Consider the following 21,149-nt stretch of genomic DNA (forward strand, 5'->3'; position numbering starts at 1 on the left):
GCAAACCGCTGACCTCTGGGGAAATTCTGGCTGGGGCTGCAGCTAGCCTGGGACTTTGAGGGTTGGATTTAGCTCCCGTTGACACCAAGCTACCAAACACCAGTGGGTTAGGGCCTGTGACAAATGCAGAGAGCTCTGCAGCCCTTTTGTGCCTGAGGATATGTGGCCGCTGTCCCGGGGAGACGCCTGTCTGTCCCTTGCTGGGGGCAGCTCCCGAATAGCTGAGGAGGGGGTCACCTCCTGACTCCTGAATAGCTCTAGTTGTTATCCCTATAGAGCACACACCTGGGACTAAGACGCTTGTCCCCTGCTTCAGGTACCAGTGAAGCAGGAGCCGCAAGCAAACAAGAGGCTTGCTGTGTTGCAGTTGTGTCAAAAGCCACCATTGACACGTTTTGCTTCCACAGGCTAATCAAAGGATCGGGCGCTTGCGTGTTCCTGTATTTCCAAGTCATGAATGGTTTCAGTGGGAAGGGTGGGCTCTCACAGGTGTAGCTCAGCATCATACAGCGAAGGGATGAAAGAACAGGGAACATTTTCAAGAGCGCTTTGGCGGTGGCCCCATTTTACAAAAGAGACTTAGGAGCATAAGCCCCCTTTCCATTCAATGAGACTTAGGCTCCTCAGTGCCTCAGGTCTGCGCTGCACACTGGTTTTGTATCACAGTAACTGCATTGGTTGGGGCGGGGAGGAGGGGAGCTCGTTATTAGTACACACAAATCAGTATAACTCCTGGTATGGTCCCAGGTACGCTGGGATAAAGGTGCTTATACCACTACAGCTGTTCCCCTTCCTTTCCACGACTAAGTTCTGCTGGTTTAAAACCTTTATCCTGGTATAACTGCGGCCACACTATGGGGGTGGGTTGTACCACCTTAAGCACGAGAACGGCACAGCTTGTGTGTGTGGACAAGGACAAAGTCACTTTTGACAATGGCTCTCAGGCTCCTAAATCACTTTTGGAAAATTGACCAAACATGGCTAAATCCAGAACTCAGCCTGCCCCCAGCGGTACAGAACCATAATACGTTATGTGCCCCCAAAGTTACAGCTTGTGGTTGTAATATCTGTCACAACCACATCTTTTAAATGTGATGTATAATAACAACAAGCCAAATCAGCCCACCCAAATGGCCCACCTTGATTGTCATACACATTGTAGGGAGAGTGGTCAGTTTGGATGAGCTATTACCAGCAGGAGAGTGAGTTTGGGCGGGGGGGAGGGGAGAAGACCTGGATTTGTGCTGGAAATGGCCCACCTTGATTATCATGCACATTGTGGGGAAAGTGGTCGCTTTGGATGGGCTGTTACCAGCAGGAGAGTGAGTTTGTGTGTGTATGGGGGTGGGGGGGTGAGAAAACCTGGATTTGTGCTGGAAATGGCTTATCATGCACATTGTAGGGAGAGTGGTCACTTTGGATAAGCTATTACCAGCAGGAGAGTGAGTTTGTGTGTGTGGTTTTTGGAAGGGGCGGGGGGGGGGGGGTTGAGAAAACCTGGATTTGTGCTGGAAATGGCCCACCTTGATTATCATACACATTGTAAAGAGAGTGGTCACTTTGGATGGGCTATTACCAGCAGGAGAGTGAGTTTGTGTGTGGGGGGGGGGGAGGGTGAGAAAACCTGGATTTGTGCTGGAAATGGCCCAACTTGATTATCATACACATTGTAAGGAGAGTGATCACTTTAGATAAGCTATTACCAGCAGGAGAGTGGGGTGGGAGGAGGTATTGTTTCATGGTCTCTGTGTATATAATGTCTTCTGCAGTTTCCACAGTATGCATCCGATGAAGTGAGCTGTAGCTCACGAAAGCTTATGCTCAAATAAATTGGTTAGTCTCTAAGGTGCCACAAGTACTCCTTTTCTTTAAGCCAAATCAGGGCAAGCTAGTCCACCCCACTTTGTAGGGCGACACAGAAGTTTTGAACTCACCCTTTGTCTTTTATGTTTCCATCTGAATTTTACTAGTGCATCCTGCCATGTTCTTAAAGTCACATCAGGGATACCAACAGAAATGCACTGAAATAAAAACAACAACTTTAGGAGGCCATTCCTCTTCCCCTAGGATACCCTGCTTAGCCAAAAATTTCATATTTATTCTGTTCCTTCAAAATCTTTTATTATTTTATTCCACATTGGAGGGTAATTTGCCTTTAAAACCTTTTCATGTGTCACCACAGTAGTGTTTCCTAAATATTGTAAAGATTCCCTTTACACATTGAAATGTGTGCAGCTGACATACATTTGACCCTTCTGGGAATATTAAGTCCAAAAATTTCAGATGTATCATAGTTTATTTTGAAGCCTGATACCTGATCTTTGTTTTGTTTCCCCTCAACAACCTACTTCGATTTAGCTCTATGCAGTCAGACAGAATAATATTAAACAGGTAAACTGGGGTGTAGATGATATTCATAAACAATAATGCAGCTGTCTCCCTCAATCTCTACAAGGCACATCCTGCCAGGCCCATGGTACACAATAAAGGGTGGATTGGCTGCCATTAAAAGTGTGTCACTGAGAAACCACAAGGCAGAACAGTGCTAAGGAAAATACTCTGGAAGAGGGGCAAAGGAGGGTCCTCCATTATGCTGTTATTATGGTGCCATTGGAAAGACTCCCACTGGCTTTGTTAGGCTTTGGATCAGGCTCTAATTTCTCAAAGGAAATCCAGCCTTGATTTGCCAAGAATGTAGCTCACTAATTCCGTATGAGAAAATGACTTTTCTTAGCCATCAGCCCCAGTGGCAACGTTAGATTTCCACTTTTTAATTAGCCTAATGAAGCTTTCATACTTGTTGTGTGCTCTGAAGGCTGTTTACAGCCTGTAGAGCTGTTGCTCAGAGAATCGAAGCTTGCCCTTGTGCTGCTAACACTCATTGTTTTGTGACCGTTCTTTGCTGCTGTTAAATAACACAAACTGATCGCACTTCAGGCCTATCCTTCTGTTTCCTCTCTTCCTGCCTTACCCTTCCCTTTCCTGGAGATGTGGGAACTGCCCATCCTGAGTTATTAGCAGCTCTGAAAAAAATCTTACCAAGCAGTAGAAGATCCTGGTCTTATGTCTTGGTTGTTGTGACATTTTAAAACTTAGTTGGTGTGTGTAATGAGTCTTTTCAGTTGTGAAACTTACTTATATAGTGAAACGTGCTATTAGCACACTTTGGGCCTGGACCTTGCTCTAGGGGATGGAGAGAAAGGGGGTTCTAGTCAGATAGCATTCATGTCTGATCTAATTTCTCAAATCTTTGTTTCAGAGAAGCAGCCGTGTTAGTCTGTATCCGCAAAAAGAAAAGGAGGACGTGTGGCACCTTAGAGACTAACCAATTTATTTGAGCGTGAGCTTTCGTGAGCTACAGCTGAATGCATCCGATGAAGTGAGCTGTAGCTCACGAAAGCTCATGCTCAAATAAATTGGTTAGTCTCTAAGGTGCCACAAGTACTCCTTTTCTTTTTTCAAATGTTTGTGTGGTGGACTCTTCCCTTCCTCTTCCGGACTGCTCCGACCCATCTCCCCTCCCACTCCCATTCATAAGCCTGTAGCATCTCTGGAGTGACCATTGCAGTGGCTGATGTAGAAAAAGCAAGGTAAGGAAAGTGTTTTTTAGCTGCTTTTAGTACAAGGTAGCAGCTAGAAACAAGGCTGAACCCAGCACCATGTGACCAGTCTGTTCTCTGCAGATCACCAGCAAGTGTTTCTGTTTAGGGACCACACATCTAAGAGTGAAGCTCCAGCTGCAAGGGACCTTTCTGAACAAACTTAAAGGCTCCCTTACCAGGAGGCCAACCAAATCTCCCCTTCTATAAACTTTAAAAATAAATAAATGCCTCAGCCCTAATATTTGGTTGGCCTGATAGCTTCCTTGCTAATGGCCTGATCCCTCCCACGCCACGGCAATGACTCAGGCTTCTGTGGTGACTGCTGGTGATCAGAACTCCCCAGGAACGTCCTGGGTGGGGAATGCCTTCTGAGTCACCTACAACACAGCCGCAGAACAGGCTTTCCCTAGAAACATCTCTCTGCATTTGGATTCTGGAAGGAATGAGAACATTTATCACTAAGGAAATGGAAGCTGTGACTTGAGGGAGTAGCCAAACATCTAAGTCTGCTGGAAAAACAACGAGGAGTCCAGTGGCACCTTAAAGACTAACAGATTTATTTGGGCATAAACTTTCGTGTGTAAAAAACCCCACTTCTTCAGATGCATGGAGTGAAAATTACAGATACAGGCATAAATATACTGGCACATGAAGAGAAGGGAGTTACCTTACAGGTGGAGAACCAGTGTTAACAAGGCCAACTCAGTCAGGGTGGATGTGGTCCACCCTGGGTACCTCCCTTCTCTTCATGTGCCAGTTTATTTATGCCTGTATCTGTAATTTTCACTCCAGGCATCTGAAGAAGTGGGTTTTTTACCCACAAAAGCTTATGCCCAAATAAATCTGTTAGTCTTTAAGGTGCCACCGGACTCATTGTTTTTGTGGATACAGACTAACACGGCTACCCCTCTTAGTCTGCTGGGTATTTTCCCCACCTCACTGCCAAGGGAATTCATGCTGTTTACTGAATACACTGGAACTTGGGTGCCGTGGCACTTTGATAGGCCAGGTGTCCCAGCTGATGCAGTGAGCCAGAGACTAGTGGTGCAGTGACCACTAGGGTAGCAGCTACTCTGTGCTCAGTAATAGCAGTCCTGGGGCCCTCTCTTCATCTTCAAAAAGCATCTAATAGCCTTAACTGCCTCCCCGATGACCTCCAACAAGGAAGGTCTCCTCCAATAGGCACCTGTAACCATGTAGTACCCCCTTGTGTGGCACTGTATAATGATCCATGGCCTCATACACAAAAACAGCCATCAGGTTCATTAGCTGACCCACAAAGCTAAGTGGCTTTGTGAGTGGGGTGAGGGGGGGAGGCTAGAAACCATGAGTACATAGTCAAAGCCCCTTACCTGAGCTGCAGGAGAAGCTCCCTTAGCTGTTGTCGGTAATGAGACTCGGAGATGCCTTTTTGATCAGCAGCTGGTACATGATACAGTTACAGGCTGATCAAAACTTGAGGAACTCTTTTCTGTCTCATCCAGCACAGAGCATATATTGCAGTATATTGCAACTGCAGTGTGAGCCTGTGCCATGGGGCAGGATCTGAACCTGGGCCATTCGCATTCACTACCAGTGGAAAAGAGCACGTCGCAGATTTGCTAGCAGATAATGAACTTACACCTCTTGTGCTCTTTGTACAGAATCAACAATGTAGAACAGAGCTGAACACAGACTGCATGTACAAAAACATGGGCTAACACATTTACTACTTACAATATAACATTGTTACGAGAGGGATCACCACCTGATGCTGTTACACAGGGTCTTACAAGTTCTTTTTCCTTTTGCGGAAGCAGCGTACGGGCTTGGTGGAAATGCTGCATTGTTGGTAGCTTGGTGAAGTCAGTTCTTTGGGAGAGCTGTTGCAAACAGCAGGGGCAATTTCTCACAGCCTTAATCTCTCTACTGATTCCAGTCAACTGGAAGAAGGGTGACAATACATGATATATTGAAACTATTTATACAACTGTATATTGGTTATTCCTCTAGCTGTGAGGGCCAGGATAGTTCTCCACTCCTAACTATAATAACCAGGATTTTCACTGGTATTGTAAATGAGCTATAACCAGCCAGAAATGTAATCATTGTCACTATCCTGCACCTCAGCTGCTTGAGGGTTATAGCAGAGATCGAGCCCAAGTTCTCCTGATCGCCCCACATAAAACAAGACCCTACCGCTAGAGTTAAGAGAAGCTCCATTACCTGTAACCAATATCAAGCTTCTAACACTCAGACGAGTGGTTCCATTTCCATCCAGTAAATAGCAGTGGCGAACTAGTGTGTACATTACCAGGTGGAAGGGGTCAATGCCTAAGAGGCCGTAAACTTATCTGTCCCATACTATGTGTAGGTACATAGAGCCCTCAAGCTCTGTTGAGGCCTCTAGTGTAATACTAAATAATAAGAGGCGGGTTAGTGACAAATTTAGTTTGGGGAACATTTTCAAAGAGAGCGTCCTTTTTCTTAGGTGTAGAAGAGAATGTTAGGTACGAGAGCGGTGGGCTCGGTGCTGGAGACGGTCTCAAAGGCTCCCGACAATGCCAGCCCTTTGAGTCTGGGCTCATCTTGTTTCCAGGTGAAGTGAGAAAACCCCATATCGTTAGACTGGAGAGTTTAGTTTGCCTCTGACTCTCATGTGGCTCTTGCTGTATTTCAGCTAGAATCCCAAGCAGCTAAAGTATGGGGGGAGAAGGAAAACATAGACGTACCTCAGCCCAGTGCTATTTCCCAGAGATTTACCAGCTGTATTTTGCCCTCATGTTGTGGTCCCTAGAGGGGAGATGTGTTGTATAGAAGGCTAACGCCATGCAGCTGGGCTATGACAGCCTGGTGTATAAGGGGGTGAACACACAATCCTGCCATTACAAGCAAACTGCACTTTTCCAGCTGCCAGTGAGGGACCGAGCAACTCAACGGCCTCTCCCTGAAGCACAAAAGCAGACAGTGGGGGGGGGGGGGGGAGGGAGGAGAAAACCTGGATTTGTGCTGGAAATGGCCCACCTTGATTATCATACACATTGTAAGGAGAGTGATCACTTTACATAAGCTATTACCAGCAGGAGAGTGGGGGGGGGGGGGGAGAAAACCTTTTGTAGTGATAAACACCCATTTTTTCATGATTTGTGTGTGTAAAAACATCTTCTGTATTTTCCACAGTATGCATCTGATGAAGTGAGCTGTAGCTCACGAAAGCTTATGCTCAAATAAATCGGTTAGTCTCTAAGGTGCCACAAGTACTCCTTTTCTTTTTGCGAATACAGACTAACATGGCTGTTACTCTGAAACCTGACAGTGACAGAGGAACTTAGGGACCATACAGGCAAACCTCTACCCATATCAGTCCAAAGGCGCCCAGACCCTTAAAATTTGGCTGCCCTAGGTAATTGCCTGTGTGATAGAGAGCAGCCAAATTTTAAGGTTTGCCTGTATGCTATGCAGGTTACATCCTCTGGAATGGAAGCTGAGAAGTTTGCAACTGGTGGAGCGATACAACCAGGTGGCTTTGAAAACGCGTGGAGGGTTTGGCTCAGGACACTCATCTCTGAGGCAGTACAGGAATGTTGGGTCCCGCACATTCATCTTTAAAGGTTAGAAGTCATGGTTTAGATCATTAAGAGGGGCAGACCCTATTGTGGTGTTAACAGAGCAAGACCCCCAGAAGTGTGGAGCAATTTATTGCTTCATGCATGGCACGTGGTTGCGTGTCACCCTTGGGTCTAGTTTTAATAATATTTTAAAAATCCCATGCATTCTTTTGACAGGAATTAAGACATGTTTTTCATAGTGCCCTGGCCAAATTCCAGCTTGGTTATTTACATTGTGTACCACACAGAAATTCCGTCTGTTATTCAAATGGAGACGTTATTACTCACTTCCATTTCTAGTGCAGGAAATGTGTTAATGGGTCTTTATCACATCCTAGCATTCAACACAGCCAGGCAACATTGTCATGTCAGACATTGTGAGGTGGCACTGGGGCTGTATGAGGCTGCATAGGTGGTGTAAGTACCAGGGAGTGTTTCACACTGTGTATGCAAATACAGCTGGTTGGAAAATGGATTCTTTCTCTGCAGAATTTCAACTTTTGTGGTGGGGGGGAAACAACAAAAAAACCCACCCCATACCTGTTGAAAACTGTAACCTTTTTTGTTTTTTTGCTGAAATTCTAAAATTTGGAGGGAAATAGACACTTTACACAAAATCTCTAGTTTCACCCAAAACCCAGATTTTCATCAAAGACATTTCAATGGAAGATTTTCTACCAGCCCAATTTGCAATCTGTTACTGGAAGCTGCAGCACAAACGAATGAAAAAGGGGATGACCCCAATTTTGAGTGACACAAATGGGGATCTCTGCCCAGAGCTGTTCCACCATCAAACTGACTGCATTTTCCTGGTAGGGGAGTGACCCATGCGCACAACCTATAAGGCATTTTAGGATCATAACACTAAAAACCCTTTCTCCTTCAGGCTGGGAAATATATGTTGTCTCTTCTAAGAGTGCAGTTATGTACACAAGTACAGGCAGAGAAGCATGAGGAGAAAATACAGTAGCTCCAATGAATAGACAAGGTCACACAAACTTTTGTACATTGGCAAGAAGAATTTAAGAGTGTTCGGCTTCTTCCAGTTTAATAACCTGATGATTAAAAAAAGAGGATTATCCTGACAGCATCCGTTTGAGAAACCAAACCAGAGGTTAAGAAAAGGCCCCAGTTTTTAAATTTAAAACTAGAACTTTCCCATGAGACAAAGATCATCATCCCGAAGGTTTGGGAAATTTTGTTCTCTTCCGTGGATAAAAATGATGCCGGAGAGATGCAGACTAAGCAACCCCATCTTGGGAGTTTGGGAAATGGTGGGGAGTAGAGGGCTGTATTTACTACACTAATGTGAAACAGTGCAAACACTGTCCCACGGGCCCTGATTCCCCAATGCCAGCACCTGACACAGTCACGTCCACCTGTGCAAAGCAGGTGTCACAGAGTATCATTCTGACATAGCAACATTCTACCTCCCTATCACACTCACTCTGCCCCGGGGGTACGTGGAGTGGAGACTCAGGCCCCAGATATACTGAGATTCAGTCCTCTCACTCTGAAGTCAAAATAATTATTTAGAGAGTGCGGTTAGGTGGATATAACTCTTAAAAAAATAACCCTGTCCAAAGCAGCTTAAATCTAAGCTCCCATTCCTGCAAATACCTGCATTCATCTGATTAGTCCCTCTGAAGTCAGTGGGACTAGACATGTGTGTAAAGTTATGCATATAGAATCATAGAAATGTAGGATTAAAAGGGACCTCAAGAGGTCACCTAGTCCAGCCCCTTGCTGAGGCAGGACCAAGTAAACCTAGACCATCCCTGACAGTTGTTTGTCTAATTTGTTCTCAAAAACCTCCAGGGACAAGAAGATCACAGCCTCCCTTGATAACCTGTTCCAGTACTTAACTGTCCGTATAGTTAGAAAGCCTTTCCTAATCTCAAACCTAAATCTCCTTTATTGCAGATTAAATTGACTACTTCTTGTCCTATCTTCATGGATATGCAGAACCATTGATCACCGTCCTCTTTGTAACAGTCCTTAACATATTTGAAGACTGTTGTCAGGTCCCCTCTCACTCTTCTTTTCTTAAGACTCACCATGGTCAATTATTTTTAACCTTTTCTCATAGGTCAGGTTTTCTAAACCTTTTATTATTTTTGTTGCTCTCTTCTGGACTCTCTTCAAAAAATCCACATCTTTCTCCAAGTGTGGCCCCCAAAACTTGATGCAATGCTGCACTGAGGCCTCAACTGTGCTGAGTAGAGCAGGACAATTACCTGCTATGTCTTAGATACAAAACTCCCATTAGCCTTCCTTTTCATGGCATCACATTGTTGGCTCATATTCAATTTGTGATCTACTGTAACCCCCAGATTCTTTTTGGAAGTACTACCACCCAGCCAGTTATTCCCCATTTTTCATTTGTGCATTTGGTTTGTTCTTTCTAGGTATAGTACTTTGCACTTGTCTTTATTGAATTTCATCTTGTTGATTTCAGAACAATTATCCAATTTGCCAGGGTCATTTTGAACTCTAATCCTGTCCTCCAAAGTTCTTGCAATGCCTCCCATCTTGGCGTTATCTGCATGTTTTATAAGCGTACTCTCCAACCCATTATCCAAGTCACTAGCAAACATATTGAATAGTACCACACCCAGGACAGACCCCTGCAAGACCCCACTCAATACAGTCTCACAGTTTTGACAGCAAACCACTGATAACTTCTTCTTTCCTAATCAGCAAATTGACCAGCTCAGTCTGGGATTTTTAATGTTTTCCTCTACTTACCATCTCCCTTTACCTCTCCTAGAGTTGTGGGGGATGAATGGATAGTCAGTAATCCAGGTGCTGGTTTTAGAAGTAAGTATTATGGAAGTGGTGCTAATGAGGCTCTTACTGGTGAGAAAGTTAAAAAGGACCAGCTGCAGGCTACTACTTGAAATATTTGTTGGCTCAGAAACAGGCTGCTAGGAGGAAATGGTGTGAAAACCTTAGAGGTGATATATTGGCTTATTCTTTTCTTTTGTATGAAGGAATTGTGCTCTCTGGGGAGAGGATTTCTGTCCTGGGGTAGTATGATGTTGGGAGGGATTTAATAAGTAACAGGAAAGATCTAAAGAAAAGGATGTGTAAGGGGGACAGCAACTGCTGTGGATTGCTATAATATTCTTTGTTGCCAAAGGGGGCAGGCAAAGCATTCTTCTCTAAACTTTGACTTGGGATATGGCTGTCTCTCTCTAGCATGAGTTTAGGCTGTTAGTGTAAGTCTCCTGGGTCAGACAGAACTTCACCTCGACACTAGTGAACCAGTGTAAGTGTGGTATGCATAAAGGTGAGTCTGTATGGTGGCTGGAGAGATGGTACTAAGTGCTTGCTAACTGACCAGCTATCTTGCACTGAGTCTGCATTTCAGACTTATGCTCTTATGTTGAGTGCCTAAATAAGTGGCTTGGCTCTGTCTTTCTGTCTACCTTCAATTAATTCTCTTTGGACCCAGTGAGCTCTGTATAGGCAATGCCTCTAATAGCCTGTAATTCTCAGCTCTGCTTATGAGTGCTCGGAGTGAGGTGCTCAAATCCATACAAACCTGAAATTTTCACCTTGGTTCATACTGAGTATGCTCCCTGGCTTAACATAGGCCTTCACAGAGGTCCCCCCGCCAAACACAGAAATTGTTACCCATCTTTATCCTATAACTAGTTCCCCATGTACTAGGGGTCTCTCTGTCACTACAGCAGATGTCAAATCAGCAAGGCCCTGGGGGCTTTCAAATTCCAAGGTGTAGGGTGAGACCATGGTTTTTAATATTCAGTCTCATGGTGCCCCCTCCAACAGGTGTTAAGCTGATTAGTGGCTCCTAATGTCTGCCTCTGGCAAAGTGAGAGCCCCAAATATAGGTCTGGAGCTCTGCTCCAAGACAGTGTAAAGAGTGGCACCCCCAGGTGTCACAAATGAGCCTTGGTGTGGTTTCACCTTGCTCATTGCTGGGTGCAGCAGCTGAAACCCCTGAAGCATCTGTCCCCCTTCCATAGCAAAATTAGGCTACTGATAAAGAGAGACCACGGGGCAGGGGTACCTCTTCTCAGGCCATCTGCTGTAATGGAAAAGCCCCCCTTACCCCAGATGGGTCAGCAAAAAGCACTGGAAGGCCCAGTCTACAACTTTCCAAGAGCTGTGAGTCTGAAATAGCCTTAAATATGGCTTGTCTGGCTAGTATGGATCTGGGATGGGGAGGGATGTAGGCCCTTGGCTCATGGGAGAAGGAGAAAAACAGATAAAATCTACAGGAAGAGCCTAACCCCTCAGCTTTCTGAGCAGACTCTTCCACCGCTGTGGCTTTGTTGTCCCTGCTGATAGCCTGTTTGCTCAGCCACATGGGAAACTGTCCCCAGCAAAGGGGAAGGCCTTCAAAGTATGAACGTCACAACCTAGCTGGGCTCCTCTACAGGAGAGTGGTGCGGTAGGTGTTCAGAGAAGCTGTGAAAAAGAAGGGTGGGGGCAGATTAAACTAGTTCTCCTCTGCAAAGGGCACAGACCAGAGAAGCAATATCTGTTCCTTCACATACTGGACCAATAGCTGGCACCCAGCCTTGGACACCAAAACTTCTCTAATGCAAGCTACTGCCCAGGACGCTTACCCTTTAACTTCCTGTGCTATTGACCTAGGCTCTCATTTATTGCATAGGCTACAACGAGTTGTGACCAACATGGTGTACAACATTTTTCCAGCTTCCAAGGTATAGAGCAATCGTAACTGTGCTGCTACATTGTCCTTGGCTACCCCTTTCACCGTGTTTAGAGTGTTGGAATGCTGGTTTGTTCCTACTGGGGCTTCTATCTAGCTTAACACACGTGCTCGCAAGTCTCCTGGCAAGGGCAGCTGTGGGTGACTGTTCCCTCTTTCTTGTAGCCTCGTGACAGAATGTCTGGACGCAGCAAGAGGAAGGCAAAGCCCTGGTCTTCAAGATCCCAGTCAAAGAGGGCTGGCTTGCAATTCCCTGTGAGCCGTGTCCATCGGTACCTGAAGAAGGGGCACTATGCCGTGAGAATAAGCCCCAGTGCTGCAGTCTACCTGGCCTCTGTGCTGCAGTACCTGAGTGCCGAAGTGCTGGAAGCAGCAGGGTACGTGACCCAGGCAAAGGGCTACCACCGCATCATGCCAAGGCACATCCTGCTGGGCATTAAGTGTGACGACGAACTGCATAAACTCTTCAACCAGGTGACTATTCCACAAGGAGGTGTCCCGCCCAGAATTGAGAAGCCGCTTCTGATCAAGAAACCCAACAAAAAGTCTGCAAGTAGAAAGAGAGCTTCCCCTTGCTAGCTCCCCTCCAGCTGCAGCTGAGCCTTGCAATGAGGGGTGAGGTCTGGCTCACCGAGACTGGGTTCTGTGCTACAGGCTTCACTTGGTGCACTTGGTTTGTGTATTGCTGCTAAAGAATATTTATTCAGACTGGTGATTTGTATATGCTTTTTGGTGTATGAAATACAGGTTTATTAGACTATCTGGCTCTTGTGATTCCTATTTATGCAGTAGATTGTAATAAGGAATCCAGCTCTGGTTTGTATGATTTAGAGAAAAATGGTCTTCTGCACTGGTCTAGTGTCTTAGCCACAGGAGACGTGGTTTTAGTCCTGATTCTGATACAGGCAGAGCAGTCCCTTGGGTATGGCAAATTGGGGTGACTGCTCTGGGCCCCCTGTTTTGGGGGGGGGGCCCATGGGCCACCAGTGTGATTGCCCAGCACTGGGCGTGCTTGGTCCCAGAAGTGACAAATTATCATTTCTGCCCTGGATCCCACACCTCCCTAGGTATGGCCTGGATACCGGCTTCATTGTGTTATCTTGAACGAGTCATTTAGGCCCAGATCCTCAAAGGCATTTAGGCGCCTCCCTCCCTTGAGGATCTGGGCCTTAGTTCCTCCCCCATAAAGTAGGGATAATTCTTCTTCTTTTTTTTTTTTGTCTACTTAGATAAGTGTCTTGTACAATGGGGCCCTAATCTCAATTGCTCCCATAATACAACCACTAATAGGATTTGGAGGAAGGGAGGCCCTTGCAGAAAACTTCCCTTCCACAATCCTACAGCAGGGGAGCAGTGAGAAGGGCAGTCCTGATGCAAGGCAGGCAGAGAACAGAAATGCCTTATGTGAGAGGCGTCGTGGTGGTCTTACCCCCGCAACTAATGACATCAATGTGCTACCCCAAACCTAGGGGAGAATGTTCAACTGGCCCAGAACTAGGCACAACTCCTATGTCCCCAGTGTCGAGACTGAACCATGTGGTTACTGCCTTAAGGGAGTCTGGTGTGAGATTAGGTTGTCTCCTCACTGCCTTGTCCTAAGCTTGTACAGAGGGTGTATTATCACTACCTGTTCAGTCTGCTGTATTCAAGTATCACGGCTACCTCCAAAGCGGACTGGATCTGACCTTACCCAAGTACTGAAATATCTGTGTGCTCCTCTTTCCAGTTGGACCTAGTGTACCCATTTATTTATTCATTATTCCCCCACTCTTCCCTTCTCCTTCAATTTCTTCATTTCATGCTCACTTCTGCTCTGGCCCTAGACTCTGACCTCCTCCCACAGTGCTCTCTGCTTTATTTCAACACTCTTTTCCCGCCCTCCTCCTCCTCCTCCTTCTCTCCCCCTTCCACCTAGTGCTGATCTGAAAGAAATAGAGGATGGTTCTTTTCTTCCTGTCACATACACAGTGATTCCAATAGGTTGGACAGGAAGGGGACTCTACCTGAATCAGGAAAGGAGGTGAACCTGGCTCCCCCAAGCCAGGGAGAGGACAAGGAACTCTTCCTCAGTTCCCTCCCCGCATCTAAGAGCAGTTCTCCCCCCTTACTTTGACAAGTGCGTGTACACTTAAAATCTGCCTCTTCCTTCCCAGTCATCACTTCTTCCTTACATTTTACTACCCCTTTGATATGTGCATGGAGAAGGCTCCCTCTTTTCTCTCCTGTAGACCACTAAGACCCTAATGTGCAAGGCTGCCACCCTCAGTCACTAAGGGCTGGTCTAGTGTCTGGCTGGCAGCCAGTTTTCCAAATAAATATCATCCCATGGAGATACTATATGTTGAAGAATGAATAGCAATGAAGCAAACCAACTGGATTTATTCTTTTACAAATCTAGGTAGGTCTTGATAAGATGACTTGGGCCATTGCCTTAGGTCAAGTGTAGTATGAATTTATTCCACTCCTTGTTGGGAGGAGGGATACCTCTATTCTGACTCAGAGGTGGAGATCCAGATAGGAGGTGCTCCTTGTACGGAGGCATGTCCTAATGCTGAGGCATTTAGGTTAAAGCTTATGGGAAATAATGGAGGGATGAGGCAATCTACTAGTCTGACAACTTCTAGGCTGCACTGTAGAAACCTCCTTCGTGAGTGTCTCTTAAACAAAAAGTATACCTGCGACTAGAGTCTCGAGAAGGGCACAACCTTTGGCTAGGCACTATTAATTTTGCTGATGTGATGCAAAGGGGGATGGTGCTGTAACTTGTATGTATGACAACAATGCCTTTACAGTATTGGCAACCCCAAGCATCCAAAAATCATGCTTTAGGGCCCCCCTCCCCCGCCCAAAATCATGCATGCCTTTTTAAAAACTAAAAGAAATCATGAAACTGTTTTGCTTGCTTGCTTTGTTCTTCTGGTTTTTAGCCTTTAGGGGGCACTTGAGTAACCTCTTCAATCTTTTCTATCTAACTGAGAGGGCTAGAAATCACTTGGTAAGGGAACTCCCATCTTTTCATGTGCTGTGTATTTATCCCCGCCTACTGTATGTTCTACTCCATGCATCTCATGAAGTGGGTGATAGCCCACAAAAGCTTATGCCTAAATAAATTTCTTAGCCTCTAAGGTGCCACAAGGACTCCTCATTGGTTTTGTGCTTTTTTTTTTTTTTTTTTAATAAAAGGTGAGATTCTCTTGGAATCCCATGACTTTAGGAGCTGGGGTTTTAAGAAAAGCACCAAATAGCATAAGATACAGATACAATAAAATACAGGAAGTTGGCAGCCACAAGCCTAGGAAGGGAGAGAAGGGGTGCAATTGTAGCAGGACCCCCTACCCCTAAGAGCTGGGAGTTGGTGAAGATCCCTTGGAGAAGCAGAGCTACACTGAAGGATGGGGATAGCCAGCATTGGTGTGGGGGCTGCTGGGGTGTGAGGTTCCCCTCTCGTTTTATCTGGACCGATGATCTGCTAGGTCACTCCAATTTTTGATGCTGGGAGCCCGCCTTGCTCTGCTGTGAGAACCCCCATTCCTGGGCTGTTCACGCACAGTCTCTGGCATGTAAGCTGCTCCCAGCTACTTGCAAGTGAATGACACTAGCCAATATCTCCGGTCCCAGACACAACCCAAGGAACTTCTGTCTTGCAGTGTCTAGGTATGGATGCTGCAAGCTTATATAAGTTTGTCAGTTTAACAAAGAAACTGATATGTACCAGGCTTGGTCTACAAAAGGGAGCCTCCGACACACTTCAGACCAAAGGCGCTGCTTCAGGTAGAATAAACAAACAGATTTATTAACTATAAGGATAGATTTTAAGTGATTATAAGTCAAAGCGTAACAAGTCAGATTTGGTCAAATGAAATAAAAGCAAAAAGCATTCTAAGTTGCTCTTAACACTTTCAATGTCCTTAAAAACTTAGATGCTTCTAACCACAGGCTGGCTGGTTACTTTTCAGTCAGGCTCTCCCCTTTGATCAGCATTTCAGTCCCTTGGTGGTGGTGTCTGTAGATGTAGGTAGGAGAGAGAGAGAGAGCATAGCAAAATCTCTCCCTTTTATCGTGTCCTTTCTTTCCTCCTGGCTTTGCGCGCGTGCCATGCTGCCCCCCTCCCCCCCAGAGGCAGGTGAGCATTACCTGATTGCAGTCCCAAACTGACCAAAGGAAGAGGGTGATTCCCTCGAGGGTCTAACCGATTCTTTTGTTGCTGCCTAAGCCAGTGTCCATTGTTCCTGTGAGGCTGAGCTAGGTTTGTCCCATCCATACCCTGACGAGGTGTGAACTGCCTCCCTGTTCTTGGAGACTTTTTGCATGGGCTTACTTTAAGCCAGGAGGATACATTTTCAGCCTCATAACTATATACATGAAATTATAACCTTACTGTAACAGTTACTATAAAAACCATGCTCAGTGCATTATGAGCCTTCTGAAGACACCCAACATGACAAACTTTGCATTGGATACCACATAATCATTTTATAAAGATGAACATGGGGGTATAGGGTGTCCCCCTGAGGTACAGAGCATCACATGGGGTGAATAAGTCTTGGGGTGCAGAATTAACTGGAATCTTGAGACTTGGGGAGAAGTAAGGAGCCCTACAGGCACACAGGGAGGAGAACTGTGGGGTGAGTGGGTGTGCATATGTGTAAAAATTGTTACTCTATAAACTTTGGGAGAGTTGGCAATACTGTTCTTGCCAGGCCTATGGGGAAGGTCACTGGACAGACCCCAAACCACAATCTATCTCTTTAAAAACAATAAAAAACAACTCTCAATTTTGGGGGCCTGACTCATGACATTTGAGCTCCTGCAGCTGGCAATATTGCACACGGGAGTATATAGGTTATTAGGTTCTTACAGGGTTCAGAAACTTTTCTGAAGTGCTGAATGCTGACGGCTCCAATTGGGCACCCACAACTGCCGTCAACGTGTGTCCAAAATCACAGGCTAAGCATTTTCCTCCCACCTCTTCTTTATCTCCTCCTGCCCCTCCCTTCTCCAGCTGTTTGGACGGTTACATCTGATCCTCAAAGTGTTCTGGCCACTTAGGAATGTGGCAGAAAAGTGTGTACAGGTACACATGTGCACACACACACAACTCAGAACAAATGTTTTGTTGTACAGCTGACTTTTCTTGAGGCTGAAGTAGCTGGTAACTTTCAACGACCAGTTTGCCTTGGTCTTTTGAATAAAAAAATAAGTTAAAATTAAAACAGAAAGAGGGGGTGTGTCTTATTTGATTATTACCTGGTTAGGTTCACTCCCTCTGGGGCACCTGGCTTTGGCCACTATGGGAAGACAGGCTGCTGGGCTAGATGGACCTTTGGTCTGAGCCAGTAGGGCCTTTCTTATGTTCTTATTCGCTGACTCAGGATTCACTGTCTCTGTGGTGCTGAGTGCAGTGTTGTTGCAGCCACGTGAGTCCGATGAAGTGAGCTGTAGCTCATGAAAGCTTATGCTCAAATAAATTGGTTAGTCTCTAAGGTGCCACAAGTCCTCCTTTTCTTTTTGCGAACACAGACTAACACGGCTGTTACTTTGAAACTAGGCTATTAGAGAAACAAGGTGGGTGAGGTTATAGCTTTTATTGGCCCAACTTCTGTTGGTGAGAGAGACAAGTTCTCAAGCTTACACCGAGCTGCTCTGCCTCCAGATCACAGTAGGCTGCACCCGATGAAGTGAGCTGTAGCTCAGGAAAGCTCATGCTCAAATAAATTGGTTAGTCTCTAAGGTGCCACAAGTCCTCCTTTTCTTTTTGGGAATACAGACTAACAGGGCTGCTCCTCTGAAACTAGGCAGTTATAGTCCCTCTGCCCACTAGGGGTCTCCGGGAGAGAAGGATCAGAGTTTATTCAAACAGTTAAGCCTTGGAGCAGCTGCTGGCTGGAACTGCGGGGACTGGGAGGGGTCTGGAGCAGCGGCTGCGGAGCAGGGCTCGCGCTGCCGGGTCTCACTGCGGCGGCAGCTCTGCCGGAGGGAAGGTGGGACTCGCTCTCCTGCCCCAGGGGTTCGGGACTCGGCTCGCCGGGACCAGGTAAAGGGAGGCGCGCGGGGCTCTGCTCAGCCTCTTCGTCTGTCTGCAGGGGAGAAGCGCGCAATGGCCAAAGCAAGGAGCTGCTGGCGCGGGGACCGGCAGGGGGACGCGCACCTGAAACAGCAGCAACAAAGGAAGCCCTCTGCCCCCCTCGCCCCACCCCTTCCCTTCCCAGGGCTAGCAGAGGAGGAGCGGAGCCTGGGTTTGCCGGGCTGAGTCAGCGACGGGCACATGAAAGCATGCCGGGGATTTCCCCCGAGCTGGGTATTGTTAGAGAGGGGGCCCGCGGTACAGCACGTTCCCGTGGGTGTCCCCTTGCAACCCAAGGCGCGTTTTGTTTCCACGGGGGTGGCTAAACTCTTCTTCCACCCCCAGCTCCTCGCCTTGCAAAGGGTCTCCAGCTTCTGAAAGGGCTGGTTGGGAAGGGCCGAGCTCTCCCTGCTGCAAGGCAGCTTTCACTGGCGCTTTAAACTGCAACAATCCCAAACTCGGCGAGGTACAAAAATGCCGTGGGTTGGGTGGTTTTTTTTCTTTTCTTTTCACCACTGCGTGACTCAAGAGGTTGCTGGCTCAGACCGTGACTTCAGAGCGTCCCTCGCCAAGAGCGGCCTAAATCCCAACCCCCTGGGGCAATGCCCCGCTGTTCCCTGGAAGGCCACGAATTTCCATGCAGCCTAGGCGGTGCCTCGTGCGAAATCCAGACGTCTCCCTTTTCATTTCTCTAGAGCCATCGGAGGCATAGAGCAGTTTGGGGACTTGCCCCAGGGCGCACACGTTGTCGGTGATCTCCTGTGGCCAGCTCTAGGGCTTTAATCGCCAAACCCTTTTCCTCCCTACTGAGAGGCCAGTTTCCTGAGTTGTGGTTGCCTTTTTTAAAAACGCGACTTCCTCTATCGCCAGCAGATCCCTAGGGATCGCCTCGCCACAGGGCTTCTGTGTCCTCTCTTGACTTAGTTGCACAGAGCTTCTCTCTCTTCACTTCTGGCTTGTCTGAGGCTCCCCTTCTGGATAAATAAGATCTGGGCTTTAGGTTGAAATACTGGTGAAATCCGTGGGGTGGGGTGGGGAAGAGAGAACATATTTACCGGGAAATCCAATCAACTGTTCTGCTTGTTCTGCTTCTCTGTTCTCCCTGTCTCCCATTTTGAAACTGGCAGGTGCTGTGCTGGCTGGGTATTACTGTAGCTGCACCACCCTGTTCCTTGACATGCAGAGCCTTCCCCAGCAGGCTTTGCTTCATGGCATCGAGTGTAAAGGGTAGACAGCCTTCAGCATGTCTTGATCATAGAAGCCCTTGATCATGAATCCATCCCATTGCAGCAGCTTGTTGGTATTGAGGAGGAGTATATTTAACGGAGAAACCTCTGGATGCCCTATTAAAATCCCTGTAACTTATTCTCCTTCCCCCCCTTCTTGCTCTTGGGTTTCACAAGGTGCTAAAGATCAGCCCTTCCCACGGATCAAGGGTTTAATGAAAGGTTACAGAGGTGATGCATGGTGGCAGAAGTTTTGGTAAAGTTATGCCATACAAGACAACCATTTGGGACCCCATTTCAGAGTAGCAGCCGTGTTAGTCTGTATTCACAAAAAGAAAAGGAGTATTTGTGGCACCTTAGAGACTAACCAATTTATTTGAGCATGAGCTTTCATGAGCTACAGCTCACTTCATCGGATGCAAAAGTGAGCTGTAGCTCACGAAAGCTTATGCTCAAATAAATTGGTTAGTCTCTAAGGTGCCACTAGTACTCCTTTTCTATTTGGGACCCCAGTTCAGAAAACTGACTTCTACAGTCTATGATGTTTTAACAGTGGCCTAGGTTCTGAGGGAGGCTTCTAGCGTGACAAATATCATCTAGTTAACATGCAGACCAAAAGTTCTCTCAATCGTTTAAATCAACATGAAGATAGAGCTGAAAGGTCTGCCCGGTCCCTGGACTTTGGCATCACTAAAACTGGTTGCTGCAGATGGAGGAGACTCTGAAAAGCCCTTTCTGAGTTAAAACCTCAGCCCCTGGATATTAGTTTGCAGTGAAAGTAGGAGGACAACACCTTATAGCACCTAGCACATAGTTTGCCTTTAGGCTCTGTGGGTTACCATAGCCCTGCTGTCAGGGTGGATTTGATTTAGTGAGGGAGACTCGATTTAATCATGGATTTCTACATAAAAGTGAATTCTGGAATATGCTGCTCAAACAGTTTCACTTTTGTTTGTACTGCCTGTCCCTCCCTTCTCACATTTATCTCCAGACTTTTTCTCCTTGTCCAGATCTATTCTGCCCCCAACAACCTTCTGTTCATTGAACTTTTTGAAACTTTGCACTTTTAGAGAGAGGTAAGGGATTGACTCTGTGTACACAAATTTGCACAGGGACAATAGGGTTAAGGTCTGTTATTTCTCACCTCTATATATTATTTATTTAAAAACATTTTTGCTCTTAACAAGTATGTTATCTCTGGAGAGACAAATCCACAGTTTGAGAACTGCAAACTAAGCGTCTCTGATGGTATCTTCTAGACTGAGCCCCATTGGTCGATAGAAAGATTAACCTAAATAATCTGTACGGAAGCCCTTGGCACCCCATAAGATTGGGTCCGTAATCCATGAACTATTGGAACTCATTTACAAAACTTTTCTTAAACATGACATGAATATATTGTCTCATACTATAGAATTTATAATTCCTATTCCATATTATCTTTGAGCCATAATGTATCTTAATTAAAACTGTCTTTAGATTGCTTTTTGAGGAAAAAACCTTTTTATCCAAAAAATCCAATTTAAATAAAAAAAATCAGATTTTTAAAATTTTTTTTTTAAATAATTAATTTTTATCCACCCTGGCTGCTGATAACCTGCCTCTTACCATAGGCTAGGGAAAGTGGAGTTCAGGGCAAAATGGGCGCAGCTTTTGTGTGCTGTGACTGATCTGCTGCTCTACTTGATCTAACAAACGTAATAAGGTTTCATACACTTTGATCACAGTGGTGCCTTTTTGACTTTAAGCTATGCTGACGTAGGCTATCAAATGTCACATCTTCTACTACTGTGTTTATACGTTGCTAGCCCAATGGGGCTGCGTTCTTGGGTGGCACTTTTATGCACTACTGTAAATCAACATGATTAACAAACCCAGTGCCTCCAGCAGGAAAGGGAATTGTACTTTTCTGTTACGGAAGTGAACGCTACTGAGCTCAGCAGATCCCTATGGTAACAGACTACC

The 21,149-nt window shown here is 46.1% G+C and overlaps 1 protein-coding gene and 1 pseudogene across 2 annotated transcripts in view; both read left to right on the forward strand.

Annotated features, from left to right (window-relative positions):
* Positions 1-12,071: 12,071 nt before the first annotated feature.
* Positions 12,072-12,473, forward strand: LOC311521452 (late histone H2A.1 pseudogene; annotated as a pseudogene). Its single transcript has one exon. The product of its transcript is annotated as a late histone H2A.1 pseudogene (transcript).
* Positions 12,474-17,537: 5,064 nt separating this feature from the next.
* CD151 (CD151 molecule (Raph blood group)) overlaps positions 17,538-21,149 on the forward strand; it is a 62,617-nt gene continuing 59,005 nt past the window's right edge. Inside the window, exon 1 of the mRNA XM_084632550.1 lies at positions 17,538-17,928. The gene's annotated coding sequence lies outside the window, so the exon portion shown is untranslated. The remainder of the gene's footprint in view (positions 17,929-21,149) is intronic.

The sequence above is a fragment of the Lepidochelys olivacea genome, assembly GCF_965140295.1.
Source record: "Lepidochelys olivacea isolate rLepOli2 genome assembly, chromosome: 6".
Classification (NCBI taxonomy): Eukaryota; Metazoa; Chordata; order Testudines; family Cheloniidae; genus Lepidochelys; species Lepidochelys olivacea.